Source organism: Uranotaenia lowii, chromosome 3 (assembly GCF_029784155.1).
Source record: "Uranotaenia lowii strain MFRU-FL chromosome 3, ASM2978415v1, whole genome shotgun sequence".
Classification (NCBI taxonomy): Eukaryota; Metazoa; Arthropoda; class Insecta; order Diptera; family Culicidae; genus Uranotaenia; species Uranotaenia lowii.
The window spans coordinates 331,180,613-331,195,779 of record NC_073693.1 but is presented as its reverse complement, the minus strand read 5'-3'; the positions used below and the strand labels follow the sequence as shown (position 1 = coordinate 331,195,779).

Below are 15,167 nucleotides of genomic sequence, written 5' to 3'. Positions count from 1 at the left end.
ACTTTTTTCATTCGGAACCGACCACTGGTAATTTCATAGAACATATTGACTGTATTGTATAATTTTGAGAAACTAGATTAAATTACCTAAACAACAAATATAATATCATCAAAATCGGTTATTATTTGTGGCCAGGAGAACGATAACAAACTGCAGGTTAATAGACCCGAAAAAATTTTAACAGATATTTTGCGAACGGCATGGGAAGGTTAAGTTCAAAATGTTTTTGACAATACAGGATGTTCTCCTACATTAAAATACTTGATTGCGCTTAGCAAATTTAAGTCTAATTAATATTGTTTTGATAAGATAGATAGGGCTCTGAACAGTTCATTATTGAGCTGAACACCTAATTTAATGTATCAATGTAATATAAATGTTATGACGAATTGGTACAAATAAAGACGTATTTAAAAAAAGCTGAAAAAGCACTAATTTTATATATTTTTTCAATATAACTCTTAATAATTACATTTTACATGCTTTTAATGTTCAACAAAAATATGTGTTTTATTCTTTGTCATCTCACTTAGAGAGGTATTAAAAAAAAATCATTACATTTTCTTGTAAAGCTCGTTCTACTATAAAACTTCTTTCAAGACACGTAGAAGATAAAATGTAAAACAAAATCAACATAAAACACATGCAACGATTACGTTTTTCACATTTTTGACAACTGTGCATTCAGCCGAATACTTAGCTTAACTATTTAGTGAGCCGAATATTCGGCTTTACAGTTTTTGGGTGGTTTTTGGCTCCGAATACTCGGTTAGCCGAATATTTCGATTGAATATGAAAATATCAGATCTGGAGACGAGTAATCTATTCTGACGTAAGCTAGCAGCTTCTGTTTCATGTCTCCAATCCAGTTTAAGCCAGTAGTGTGTCATTAATTTCTAGTAAAACTTGGTTTTAATACAATGAAAATTGTTTATGTGATTAATTTTTCCGAAGGTGGCGAACGATTTTATGGTAGATAAAGCAAGAAACAATTTGAGTCTCCAATGTTAGTTAATATTTTCAGTTCCAGTTTCAGTTAGATTTCAGATAATTTTATTTATTTTTTAAATGAATTTGGCACTGTTTTTCAAATCGATGCTAGTTTTACAAAAAAAAAAATATTCGTGTGGTTATGAATCATTTTTAAAGTGATTTGAAACCAAAATCGTTATACACAAACAACTTTTGTAACACATTTAATTTTATGCTTGCGTAAATGTCGCTTTCTAGTATGCTTCAGTTAATTAAAATAACATCGAACTAGATGGAAAACTAATCTCATGCCGCCTGAATTAGCTATCGATTACATTTCCAATCATTGCGAGAACAAATTAGTTCACATATTCGCGGAAAGACAAAAAAAAAAAAACAACCTGTTTGATTTTTTTTGCAAATCTACAAAGTGCAAAAACCTCATATGCATGTAAACCGACATGTTAATTCGCAGCATGTAATTGGTGATTCTCGATAGGGCTTTCCAGTAGTAATTACATTCCGATTCAAAGCTGCACCCCAAGCCAGCAAAGGGTTCGTTATTCGTTTGTTATCTTGTATCGCTCTGTTACAATTTTCAAAGGAAACTCCTCATTTGGCACACGGTTGCTGCTGCTTGGTAGTTAACAGATCATTTCTCTTTTTTCTACGATTTGCTCTCAAATCGAATTCACGTGTTCCCTCGATAATTGTCAGAAAATTAAACGGTTGTCGTTACCGATGGTGAGAAGCAAATCAGTTACAATCTGTTACTGAGCAAGTAGATTGCAATACGTATGTAGAATTGATTTTATCTTCAAAAATGCAATCTTCAGCCATAGATTTTCCTAACCCTGGAATAAGACTATTCGTAAGTGAGGTTAGATTTAGAAATCCCCCCAATTGTTTAACGATGACTTTTCTATCAACCGTCAACGGTTGACAACAATTGTTGGTGCCGCTTCTGTATCTTTTAATAAGCCTGATGATGATAATAACGATGATTGTAATGGGAATAATTTTACCAGTCACGAAAGCTCAGCAGGGCCTTGTACACGGGCAAGTCGTATGACAAATATGTGTTTCAGATTGGGAATGTCCGATTTTGATTTTAATTAATATTTTGTACATGGTTAATCGCAGCAGTTTGAAAATCTAGTTTGTCGAATGAACAGAAAGGGAAACTATTAAGGGTATTGTTGATTTTAAGTGTTGGTAGATGATAACGTGAAAGATAACGAGGCGAGCTAAGCTTTCGTCTAACAATGGACACAATCTAAGATGTTAAAGTTGTTGACTTTCAAGTCAATCTTTAGAGATTTGAAAGTTACGCAGTGGAAAAAAATTGTGTTAAATGCAGTTTAAAAATTGCAGTTATAGGAATAACTTTTTTGATGCTTATTTTAGTATTCACATTACACATCTACATAAACAAGGTCATTTATGTTATTTTAAACTTTTAATTTTAAGACGATTTGCACGTAAATGTTGTTTACAAGTCATGTAAATTTCAACTTGCCTTGTTAATTTGCTTAAGAGTACCTACATATTAATTTGATCAATGGAAAACATTATCTATGTGGGCATTGCAGCCTTTTTTTAATTCCTTAATCCCTGTATGACACCATGCAGCAAGTGTTCATATTTCGAGTTCCATTCCAAGACCGGAGCATCGAACCTTCCTCACCCACATTGGCTTTGACTCAATTTCAGAGCCAATGGCCAGCCAGTCTAAATTTGCAAATAGGCTACAAAACGATCCAATTTCGACACTCCACCCGGAACACGATATCATCATACTTGCCGCTGCCTGGTGGACAATGAACGGTTGTGGCATAACTTTTCGAAAATTGAATCAGTTGTCAGTTGCTACCGACTTCTTTTATGTTCCAGTTAGAGCGAGGCGTCTTCATTCTTTGACACGATTTACTAGTGAGTGGATGTTGATTTGTTATCGTTTTTCCTCTGTATGGGACAAGATTCTTGAAAGAATCCAGTTTGAACCTCATTCTTTCGAATTCAAAGTTCAATAGATGCAACATAGCCGAAGCAGGATTTAGGTAAATTGATACGCATTGTTTTGCATAGTTTGTATAGCAGCTTTGAAGTTTTTGATTGAAGTGCACTTCTGGATTGATTTTCAAAGCGTTGCTGTTTTCCGGAATTCAATTTGGAACTGTTTGACTCAATTTTGAGAAATTTCATTTAGACAACGAGATGTGCAAATTTGAACGATGTACTGCTGTACGTTTTTGGATATCTTTTGGTCATCAACCTACTATACTAAATATTGAATGATTTTGTTGATTTATGATAAAGTGCAATAAGTTTTGACTCCTTCTTTAATGAGCAATTGACAATTGGTAACTGTACCTTCTCGATGCGAAATCTCAAGAATGGTTCAAGTGAAAATAAATATATGAAACTTTCTGACTTTCCCTTTAAAATGAAAATTTTCAGGGTCGAAATTCACAGGTTGGAATAATTGGCCGAATATGAAAACAAAATAAAATATGAATACATCCAGAATTTTTCTTTTACATTCAGATTCGAAAGTTTTTAACTTATTCATAAGCAGAAATCAAACATAACAAAGCTTTAAATTGGCTATCCAGAATTGAAAACTCAAAATCAGATTCATCATTCGAAATTCGTATTTAAATTCAGATACGCCAGTCAGATTCAAAATAAATGAATGAAAAATTAATAATGATTCAAACCTAAATCATCTGTATTATATGTATAGATTCATGATTGAGGGCTCTAATTCAAATTTCAACTCATGGCTCTTATTTGAAATTCTGATCAGGAATCTTAATACAGGAATCGTTTTTTTTTTCTTTTCAGAACTCCTAATGAAATGAGAAAACAGGTTCAGAATTCAGACTCAGAATTAATGTTGAAAATTCAGATTCAGATGCAGCTCCGGAAAGAGTTTCACAATAAAATAAGATAAAATTATCAAGATGAGACTATATCGTTGGGGAAGTCAGATTGCAAAAGATTGCATATATACAAGTTTAGTTTTCTCAATTCCATATTCCTTTTTTACGTTTTTCTTTTTCTGGAATTTTGAATCTTATTTTTTTCACCAAAGACAGTTTGTTTACACATTTAAGCTAAAAACACAAATGTAAAGTAGAAATTCAATTTTTTCTTGCAAAGTTTGTTCAATAGCATTACTGTTTTTTCTTATCATCCTCTGAATTATAATTTTGAAATTGATTTTAAATGAAAAATATTTGCTGACAAATAAATATGTAATCTTTCCGTTAAAAATTCCAGGAAATTCTATATTTTTTGTTTATTATTTTAAATTAACTGCCGTCAACTGGGGCATCATGCAACGCTTTTCAACTTCAATGGCTTCTAAAAACTTGATGTCATATTGACGTAGTCAGAAAAGTTTTGATTTCACCAGTTATTTTTAAATTTTACAAAAACATGCGATTTTCACACTACTCAGAAAAAGGTGTAAGTTACAACAAATTTTTGATGTAAAATCAAATAAAATCGTTCTAAAATTTATAGTTTTTAATATATTTGAGATGTTATCACGCATAAAGCACCAACTGCAGTAATTTTTGGTTTTGTTCGAATTAAATTTTGCAATTTTTCTGTCAAATATGTTTTAAGAAAATGCATAATGGTGCTGCATACATTCAGGGGTAAAAAAAGTTTACAAGTTGAAATTATAAAAATTGATGTTTGGATGACTGAAATTTGAAATTCACAAACGCGTGATGCAAAACAATCATATTCCAACATATGGAAACGAGATTTGGAAGCTGAATCTTTGATTTGCATGTTGATGCATTTTAGCCCAGACTGGTAACTGAATAGCTTATTTTATTTCTTTTAAAGTACCTACATTGCCATTTTTGTGTACAAAGTTCAACAAATGAGTTTAAATAAGTAAGGAATAAGGATATGAGTGCAACTTAAATTTTAAAATTTATCCACCCCACCCTGAGATAATCGGGTTCAAAATCTAAGTGCTGATTTTTGTAAAATGTTCCAACTTTAAGCTATTTAGGTTTAAATCATATAAAGCTATACATGTTGCTAAAACACACGAAGAAGATTGGTGAGGTGATAGACAAATTCCGGCAAAAAATTTGAGTTCAGAACTAAAAATTTATTCAAATCAGTCATTAAAGCAATTTGCACTTAAATGCTGTTCATTGGAGTTATCTATTATATAAAATTCTCTTGTAACGGTGTTTGTAGTACTACTCCTCCGAAATGACCCAAACGATTCGAATGAAATTATTTGTAGAATATTCTGTAGGCATGCGAATCGGTTTATATCGAATAAAAACAACACAAAGTCGCATCAATTGTCCGTAATTATTAAATTTGTAGTTTTTTGAATGAAATGAAAGTCATGGCTTCCATTTTTTCGAGATTTTTTTTCCTTTGGGCGGTTTGTTTTTCATCTCCAAGGTCGAGGCGTCGCGACCTGACGTCGTTGGAAGATAGTAACTATGGCATAGCATACTGATCAGTAAGAATATTTTGGCGCGTATTTCTCAACCGAGCATATTTTCAATGCAAGTGGTGGCGATATGATGCCTTGATGTGATTTTTTTTGTTCTTGATTCCTCACATGGTTATGAATGACGCCAAGATGTGACTCAGGTTGACATTTTGCTGATCGAATACAACATATAATATTTGTTTTGCCAAATTCTGAAATTGGAAAGTCAGGCATCAATTTTTAGAGATTTTCTTTTCTTCGAGGGGTTTGTTTTTGGTCTCCATGGGCGGCGCGTCGCTAGCAAACGTCGTTGCAAGATAATAGTAACCAAAGCATACTGTTCATTGATCGCTGGAAAAATTTAAAAATTAGGCGCCTTTTTCTCAACCAAGAACCTATATTTCTTATGCACGTGGGGGCGATATGCAACCAAGATGTGTTTTTTTTCTTGCTTATTTGTACACAGCACATGATAATAAATGACGCCTAGATGTGACACGGATTGATATTTTATCGATCGAATCAAAACCATATAAACGATTTCAAATATTAAAACAATTTTTAATTCGTGTTAATTTAAGTAGTAAATTGTTGTCCAAAAGGTATAAATTTGGAAATGATAAATATAAAATAATGACACTTTTTGAACGTTTGAAAATAAGAAATTGGGAAGCTTTACTTTCAATTTCGTATAATCCGATACGCCTAGAACGCTGGGCACATTAACTGAACGAGAGTCTGTTCTTTGAAATAGATTAGATAGGATTGAAGTTTTTAAAGGCCGAATGAACTTTTTGATTTATTGCAAACGTAAGTTGAAGTTATCAATAAAATAATCTACTTTTCTATAACAAAAAGTGAGGATATGAATTTTCCGGAAGAATTTTCAATTAAGAAAGTAAACTAGAGCAAGTGCAAACTTTCAACTTTTACGAAAAGTGTATACATTAATTCATCATCTAAAAATTGTTGGGCTCAAAAAAAAACTATCTGATTAAATAAACTCAACTCTTTTTTTTAAAATCATTCATCAAAAAACTGTTTACACGTTTACTGTTTGTTTACTCACAATTCAAGTACGAACTTAACATGAAAAGTATGTTTTTGTTTAACATATTTTGGCTACATAGAAGAGACTTTTGATTCAATTTTTTGTTGAATAGTTTTTTTATGATTGATATTCCAGGGGCAGCAGATTTTTATGATGAACTTTTAATATGACCTGAAAGTGTTAAAAGTAATATAAATTCATGTAATTTCTTTGGTGGAATAAGTGAAAACGCGAAAAAATTATTATAAAGGTCTTTGTAAATCAAGGTCTTTTGGTTGAACAGCATTCAGTGAAATTGAAGTACCAAGCATTATTTTATTCCGGAGAAAACTTAGTATATATCAATGAAAGTTGATAAAACAGACAAACAAGAACAAGTATTAAATTCATTTTAAAGTCTTTTCACTGACGCATCTGAAAAAGACCTATGTGTTATCACTTGCCCCAATAAATGATACAAATGTATACTTCGATATTTCTTTTTGTCAACATAACCAAAATTTTTTTTTGAAAATATGAATTTTTTTCAGAAAACATGAAAGTTGAACTGTGATGATATTCGTTTGCATTTGCCCCTATGTTTCATTTTTGAAATGAACTCACGAAACCATCAAAGCCTGAACATTTCGATCTATTAAATTTTAAAAAATCTGCTTTTCAATTAATTTTATTAATCTTAAAAATACTACATAATCCTAAATGAAATCAAATGAACTAATTTGCATTTTTTGCTTGAATTAAAAAAAAGTAATTTGCAGTTAACAAAATCGTCAGATTTAATGCCATGACAAATGCTGTTTGGGAACATTTTAAGTTGAAATGTGTAAAGTCTATAACTTAAGTATCAGGCGAAACTATTTGGAAATGATTTTGGTGAAAATATGGATTTTAATTCAAACTGCTTTGAAGCATGAGGATGATGAAAAAAAGCTGTTTGAAAATGGTTAGTCAAAAATCTTTTCTTATGTATTTCAATTATTCAGCTCTTAAAAATACACCACCTAATTGGGAGCTGAAAGCGCTGCGTTAGGCAAAATATTCGGAAAATACTTCAAAAATTTTCCGAAGATTCATAAGCAATATATTCCAATAAATGAGATACTTTTTATTTCGGTTTAAACCTTATTGTGAACTCGAACAAAACGGAATAAATCACTAAATGGAATACAGCAAATGGAACATACATATTATCAACATACAGTTATTTATGGAACAAGTAACAAAAATTGGATTTTAAAAGACCCGTTGAGTTAAAATTCTATGGTTTAATTTTGATAGAATTAAGCGGGACGATTCGAGTAAAGGGAAAGAAGAGAAATGTAAAAAAAAACTAGGAAAAATTGAAAATGGACGCCAAGTTTAACATGGTAAGACGAAGTTTACCGGGTCTGCTAGTAAAATTATATAATGTAGCTTTAAAAAATTAAAAAAAAAATTATCTTCGTATTTTTTTAAAGTTATATTATTCACCTCCATATTTGGTACCTATTCAAGGCCGTGCGAACGGGGGGGGGGGGTTTAGGGGTTTAACCCCCCCCCCCCCCCCCCCCCATGAAGTTTTTTTCCAAGTAAAGTTTTCACCGTAGTAACGGAAAATTACTTGATCTTAAAATATATTTGACAAGCAAGTCAGAAATTTTTCTCGCCTCCGGCGGAATAACGTCTTATCTACATAACCCTTGGCTTGAGACATTTCGATCTACGATACTATTCGACGTTTACGAATTGAAATCAAATTCTAGATTTCAATCTGCAATTCAGTTTAACTTTTGTTTAGGAACTCAAAACTTGACATACAAAAACCCTACCTCGATTTCAGAATGGGTTTTTATAATAGGTTTTTATGGGTTTTTACAATATAAGAACAGAGTTTGAAATTAACCATTTTTTTTTTATAAAAAAAATCGTTCATTTCTTTACAAATGTTATGCTGATTTGTAATATTCTTCAAGAAATCAATTTCAGACTTAATATTATTTCGTGTTTTTTGTTCTTCTAGATGCGGAACACAACACATAATTTACACAAGGCCACAAAATTTACATTTTTTGAGATGCAATGAATTTAAAAGGTAATTTAGACTAATTTAGGGTAGTCGAATCAAAATATGCAATATTTCTATCAGTTTTCGTTATTGAAATGACTTTTGAAAATAAGTAAAAAGCATTTAAAAAATGTCTGCGCTTTTTTTTTACAAAAACTCAAGCTAGAAACATATCATTTTTTAAAAAAAGTTTTTTATGAACTATCAACTTTCTTTAAGACTTCAAGTAATTTTGAGTTCTGCGGAAAAAGTTATAGAAGTTTTATGTTTTTTAACATTTTCTCATTTATCAAATTTTTAAGAAGTTTTAATCCAAACTGAATTTTAAATATTTTTAAAGCATACAAGTAATCATTTTGCAAGTTTCAACAAATATGTTGATCATTGCATCATGTTACATCATTTTCATCATAAGATTATTCCTTAGTTGGATGAAATATGATAAACAGAATCAGAATATGATTTTTTCAAGAAAATTATTTTTTTTGGTTAATCAGTTATCAATGTTTGATTTCACTTTAAACTGATACATTTAAAACTCCTTACCACCAAAACTAAATGTACCTAACGTACTAAAAACTAAATGTACGCTAAAATTTACCAAATCAATCATTTAGAAAATAACCACCAAAATGCTGTTGGCTTGAGTCATCGATTAAATAAATGGTTATGGTGAAACGTGTTTATTAAAAAAAACTTCTGAAGTGTTTCAAAGAACTTATCTTATTCATTTTCTTTTTTTTAAAATTTCTGAATAAATTCACCGAATTTTAAAGAACGGTTTTATTTTCAATTTTCTAATTAATTTTTCAAATTTTATAGTCTTTCTTTTTAGATTTTAGAAATATGTTTAACAAATTTGCCTTTGTTTTTTAAATTCTGAATTTTCGTGTACTTGACATATAACTCCTTAAATTTAAATTTTCTATAAGAATAGCATAGATTCAACCGTCCGTTTTTTTTTCAGGACCCAATATTTCAATCGAAAATGACAAAAAACTCAGAGCTTGTATTTTCAAAAATGAACTTATTTTGATAACTGTACGATTTTTTTTATAAAAAGGTTTTATCTCTGACTTTTATCACTGGCACTTTTCAAATAATAATAAATATATTCTTCTTTTTTCATATTAATAAAACCATCAACCATTGAACAAATTCTCCTAAGTTCAAAATGGATTTTTCCAGTTATAGAAAATTCACATTTCAAATCGCGATTTAATATTTTTTGTTCAAATTCAAAATACCACAGCAAAATTTTTCAATCAACCCTTCAGTTGAGAATAAAGAAAAGAATTTTAACTAATATGAATTAAGATTAACTATAATTACCATTTTCCAAACAAATTATCATGGTTAGTTTTGTAACTGATTGGACATTTATTTTAGAATTCAGAATGGTTTTTATAGTCCAAGAATTTGGATTTTTGCATTTTGTTTAAAAGAATTATGTTTTTATATTTCAAATCGAAAGTTTCGTGATCAATCGAGAATTCATTTCTAAATTAAATATTTATTATAATTCATATTTTACCGCGGAATTTTTTGATCAACCTTACCACTGAAAATGATGAAAAAATGTTAATCAAAATGATTAGAAATAAACAATTATTTAAAGCCATTTAGTGAATCCCATAAAAAAAATCATGAAAAAACAAATGAAGCTACAATTTCAATACAAAACTCAAAACCTGAAAAATCGCGTTTCTTCGAATTCATCTTAAATTTCATAATTTCGATGTGAATATTTTCGGCGTTTTCAGTCTTCATAAGATGTTAAAACGAGGTTTTATACTACATCCCACGTTTCGGCATAATTTATTCCACCTTTTTCAAGGAATTTGTTGTTTGTTGTTTTATCATTATCATTCGTAAACATCACACATAATAGAATGCAGGTCCCGGCAGAAAGTAGAACATGGAGCATATGATATTGCATACAACTCTGAATGCTAAACTGCTTGATTTCTTCATTAACATTCATAAGTATGATGTAAAATGACAAAACATAGATTCGAAAATTTGATCCTGAAAACAGGCTTCAAATAAAAAAAAAACTAATGTTTTAAAATAGTCAAACACTATTTCTCCAATTTCAAGTCCTAGATGGCAGCACTATCTAGCAATTAAACCGAATTGATGCCCATTTTCGAATATCTGAAATTAATTCAGGTGTTCTGGATGATTTTGGTCAAGAAATAAGTACATGGTACCGTGTGAACGCCTTAGAAATTTGTAAGATCACAAAATCAAAAAAAAATTTCATCAAGGTTACTTAAAGTGAATTACTTGGACCGATAATCAACCTGTTATTAACAAAACCTGTTATTTTAAATCGTTTTCCTTACAAGTTAACAAAAATTCAATTATTATTACAGCAAATGTCCTGCAAAAAAGTTGTACACTAAAAGTAAAATGTCACGTGATTTGTTTTTCGACCTGTAAAATTACGGTAAATGTCCTGCTCCTTTTTGTTACAGGTCATTTGCGTAATTTTACAGGAAATAATTTTTGCTGTGTTTGATTTGAAATTTAATCAAAAGTTGAGATAAGCAGAAATTTTTGGCGGGGGTATGTTCTTGAGCTGGTGAATGTAAGCCTTGGCAGTAAGTTGAACATGGAGCATATAACATTGCATATAACTTTGAACGCTAAGTTTTGCTAATCATTTATCTACAGACAACTGGACGAGAACAATTTTTAATATCGGACAATTTCATAGATTCGGGAACCTACTGAAAAGTTAAAACGACAAATTACTGTACACTCAATCGCAATATCATTCACACATTTAAAAATTCAAAACCAAAAAGCTTTTACATTCCGACCCAAGTTAATTACTTTATATAGGTTTTCAGTGTTACACTATAAAACAACAAAAAATTTAATGCCATTTATGTAAACTTTGGTTCCTAGATTAATTAAAAAAGGCTAAATAAATTATGCCGAAACGTCGGATGTAGTATAAAACCTTGTTTTAACATCTTATGAAAATTAAAAATGCCGAAAATATTTACATCATTACCTTACCAATCGAAAATAAAATTTAATATTTCATAAAGTCTTTTAAGAAATCTTTTAAACTTCATGCATTTACAGCTCAACCATTTTAAACCCCAAACGGCCTTAAGGCTAGAGTTTCTTGACGGTAAGAAAAAGTCATTTGAAATATGTTCTACCGCTTTGCCGTTTTGGGAAAAGTTGTAGCCAGAGAATATTCCAGTAAGCTCAATATATTGGAATTTCATTCTTCTTTCGTTTTTTAATCAAAAACGAACAAATAAATAGAATCTCAGTGAAACTTCATGTTTCTTTGAAGAGATCTAATTTCACTCAACACTAAGGCGAACATCTTTCAGGACATGATGGCTATCATCATACAAATGCTAAATCCACAAGCTCACAGAAAGAGTTTTTTTTTTTTTTTTTTTTGTTTCGATTATAGTCGTTTTACCATCTTTATGGCATTCGCGACTTTATCAACGTTGCAGTTGGCGGATCGTTATTGAAAAACTATCCGGTACAACTGTGTTCGATGTTTACTCTTTGGGCTCGAACTCGCGGACATCGGCTCAGGAGACAACAGACTTGCCAACTGAGCTATATCACAAGCCCCCACAGAAAGAGTACTATGTATGCCGTGAACGAGATTCGATCTCATGACCTCTAGCTTAGAAGACTTGAACGCTATCCTCTAAAACATTAAAGAAAACCAAAAAAAGTGTCCTAAATCTTATGTAAAAAATCTGCCAAAATTCTGTCTTTCTTTCCGATCAAAAAAAACTTTCTAGTTTACAGGGTTATGAAATTCGAAAAAAGTTTTAAACGACACACCCTTATGTAGGTACAATGCGTATTAGACAGCTCCCATATGTTTCTTCGATGTCTTTTGGGTCACCACGCATCAGTGTTAATTTAAAAAAAATGAAATGATTTGGTTGATTCTTGAATTAGCGCAACGCGTTTCAATTTTGAATGGAATTTTGTATGGAAATTTGTATGGAAGACGCAAGTTTTGCGTATTAAATCATCTAGAAAATTCAAATAAGCTTGGAATGAAGTTTATCCTAAATTAATGGTTTTGCCTATTCTTAAGCTTCATTTTTTGCCCACATGAGAAGAAGCTTATTTTTTCAAGAAAAAAGTTATATTCCTTTCAAAATAAAAAAAAATGAATTCAATGAAAATTATTTGAAAACAAATGGCAGGTTTCGCTGGCTAGAGCTTCCAAGAATTTCATGACATGATATTGTCAAGAATCAATAAGTCAACAGATTCGTTGGCTATGCAAAGGAGTTTATGCGATTTTTCTTTATTTCAACCTCTACGGTTGAACAGCTTTTCAATGGGTATTCGAAAACGCTAAAATAAAAAAATAAATAATAAAAAAAAATTTTTTGCATTACATTGAATATCTTTTCTGGGTTAAAAGTTATGTTTTAGGTTTGTTGTCTTGAAATGTACTGCAAGAATCATGGAATATTTAAAATCCAAAGATATACTTTTCCGTACTTCCAGTAAATCTGTGCAGATTTTTAAATAAAAAAATTGATTTCCCATACAAATTTCCATACCAAATTGAAACTCGTTGCGCTTTTTCAGGACAGAATGAATCATTTCCAAAATTGTTATTGCTATTTGCAGTTATCAAAACAACCAAAAAAAACTAAGGAAGGTGCAAAAATTTATAAATTCGAAATTTCCATAGAAAGCTTGCTGAGGTCTAATGTGCATTCTATTCGTTAAAATCCACGATTTGAATGACGGTGTCGTACACCAAAACGTCGAAGTAGAAATAAATATCGTTCGTTTCTAAAAATGTGATTGATTTGCCGGAAAATCAACTTTACGTTTTTAATTTAAACCGCCGCATTATCAAGTTTAGAGGTCAAATAAAAAATCTACCTATCAAATTTTACCAAGAGCGCTTGGTTATCAAAGCTGAAGTTGTTCATTTGTAATTTGCATGCATCTGTATCGAAAAGTCCAAAAAAGTTTTGAATCGCAATTCATTTCGAAAACTAACGATTTAAAAATCACTGTTTAAGAGGTTAAAGGCCTACACCTCTGTGTGGAACAAAAATCGAAATTATAGGAAGCTACAATCAGGTGAACCAGACACCTAAAAGGAAATCAACGAAGGTTCAAGGTGGTTTAATTCAAATTTTGTGTCAAGTCAATCAAAGTTTTTAATGAATTACCGAACCTAAAAAACTTATCTTCCACTGAATCGTGAGATAGCATTTGTTATTGTTTTATTGTTACGTGTACCTTTCTTAAAACCCTATAGCAATAGAGATCAAATGCTCATTCCAGACCAGCCCAGACCAGAACTCCCGGAAACGCCGAGTCAGATCTTTGAGTCGGCCCAAATTGAGTGATTCAATAAAGTTCAGCAATCTAACGTTTTGCCCTCCAGCTCAAGTTTCGCCCTCAAAATTATCTTACTAAAGTTGAAGAAAAAAAAGTTTATATGAGATTCAATTGAGGTTTGTAGGGAAATTTGATTTAGACACCGTGAGTGCACGGATTCATCGTTGTTACTTTAACACTTGTTGAAATATTGTCTCTTGATGTGAATTTAACATATCGAATGTATTTAAGGTCAATAAAGAATCCTAAATTTTCAATAAAAAATCGATCATATCGATATATTGTCTGCTTGGCCTTAATTACTTATAGCATACACCTGAATTGGTTTCCAAAAATTTGAACCATGATAGGATTAAAAGGATCTGATTAAAATCAACTTTATTCTAACAATACCCTAAAAACTTTTTTTAAAACTCTGACTGCCATAAACAAAATTCAGATGGGGAATTACCTTCTAAATTCTTGCCAAAAGCATTCTTGAGACCTAGACAAAATATGAATGATGAATGAGTTCTCCATTCAAAAACTCCACAGCACCGATAATATCCGGGGAAGGTACTCACATTCATGGTCAGTCAGACGTTGAAGTAGCAATATTTAATATAAAAAAACCGCACCGGTTAGCAGGAACTTTGAACTTCTCTTCGCGAAACAAAAACGGAAACAAAACTGAAAAGCATTGACGATGAAATACGATCCTCGGCTGCTGACTTCAAATAGCCGGCACTAGTTATGTCACGTGCTTTTTTCGACGTTCGGCTTTGGTTGCTTCCTTTTACTGCCAGGTTCTGCTTGGGGTTTTTACGTTTGGTATTCGGAAATTAGCAGCTTCTTGTCTTGCCTTCTTGAATGAATGAACTGTTGATCGCGCACACCCAAAATAGCAGTCGTTTTTTCTCTCTGGATCTCAGTGTTTTAAAGGAAGCTGCCCGGTTTGAAAAAAAAAAAACGAAAACAACAACAGAACAAAAATCCCGATACTAACTAACCAACTTAATTATCGAGCTGAACGCTCGCGATCGCGGGTAAATCAATACTAAACCAGAACTAGATGTTTGAGGCGTCGTGAGCCTCGTCCAATGTTGATGTGGCGTATTTTCGCTATCATCAGACGATAGCGACGCTTCCTCTGCGCTTATCGTCAGAACAACGTCAATTTCGGCTAAAGGTGATTTCTCGAAACGACGACGACGCGGACGCAACGCCTCGATAGCAGCGCACAAAGGTGTCCTACTGTGAGGTGGCCG

General features: G+C 31.5%; 1 protein-coding gene across 1 annotated transcript in view; it reads right to left on the bottom strand.

Annotated features, from left to right (window-relative positions):
- Window positions 1–14,964, bottom strand: part of LOC129754429 (protein 5NUC-like) — a 48,900-nt gene extending 33,936 nt beyond the window's left edge. Inside the window, exon 1 of the mRNA XM_055750494.1 lies at window positions 14,484–14,964. The gene's annotated coding sequence lies outside the window, so the exon portion shown is untranslated. The remainder of the gene's footprint in view (window positions 1–14,483) is intronic.
- Between the last annotated feature and the right edge of the window lie 203 nt (window positions 14,965–15,167).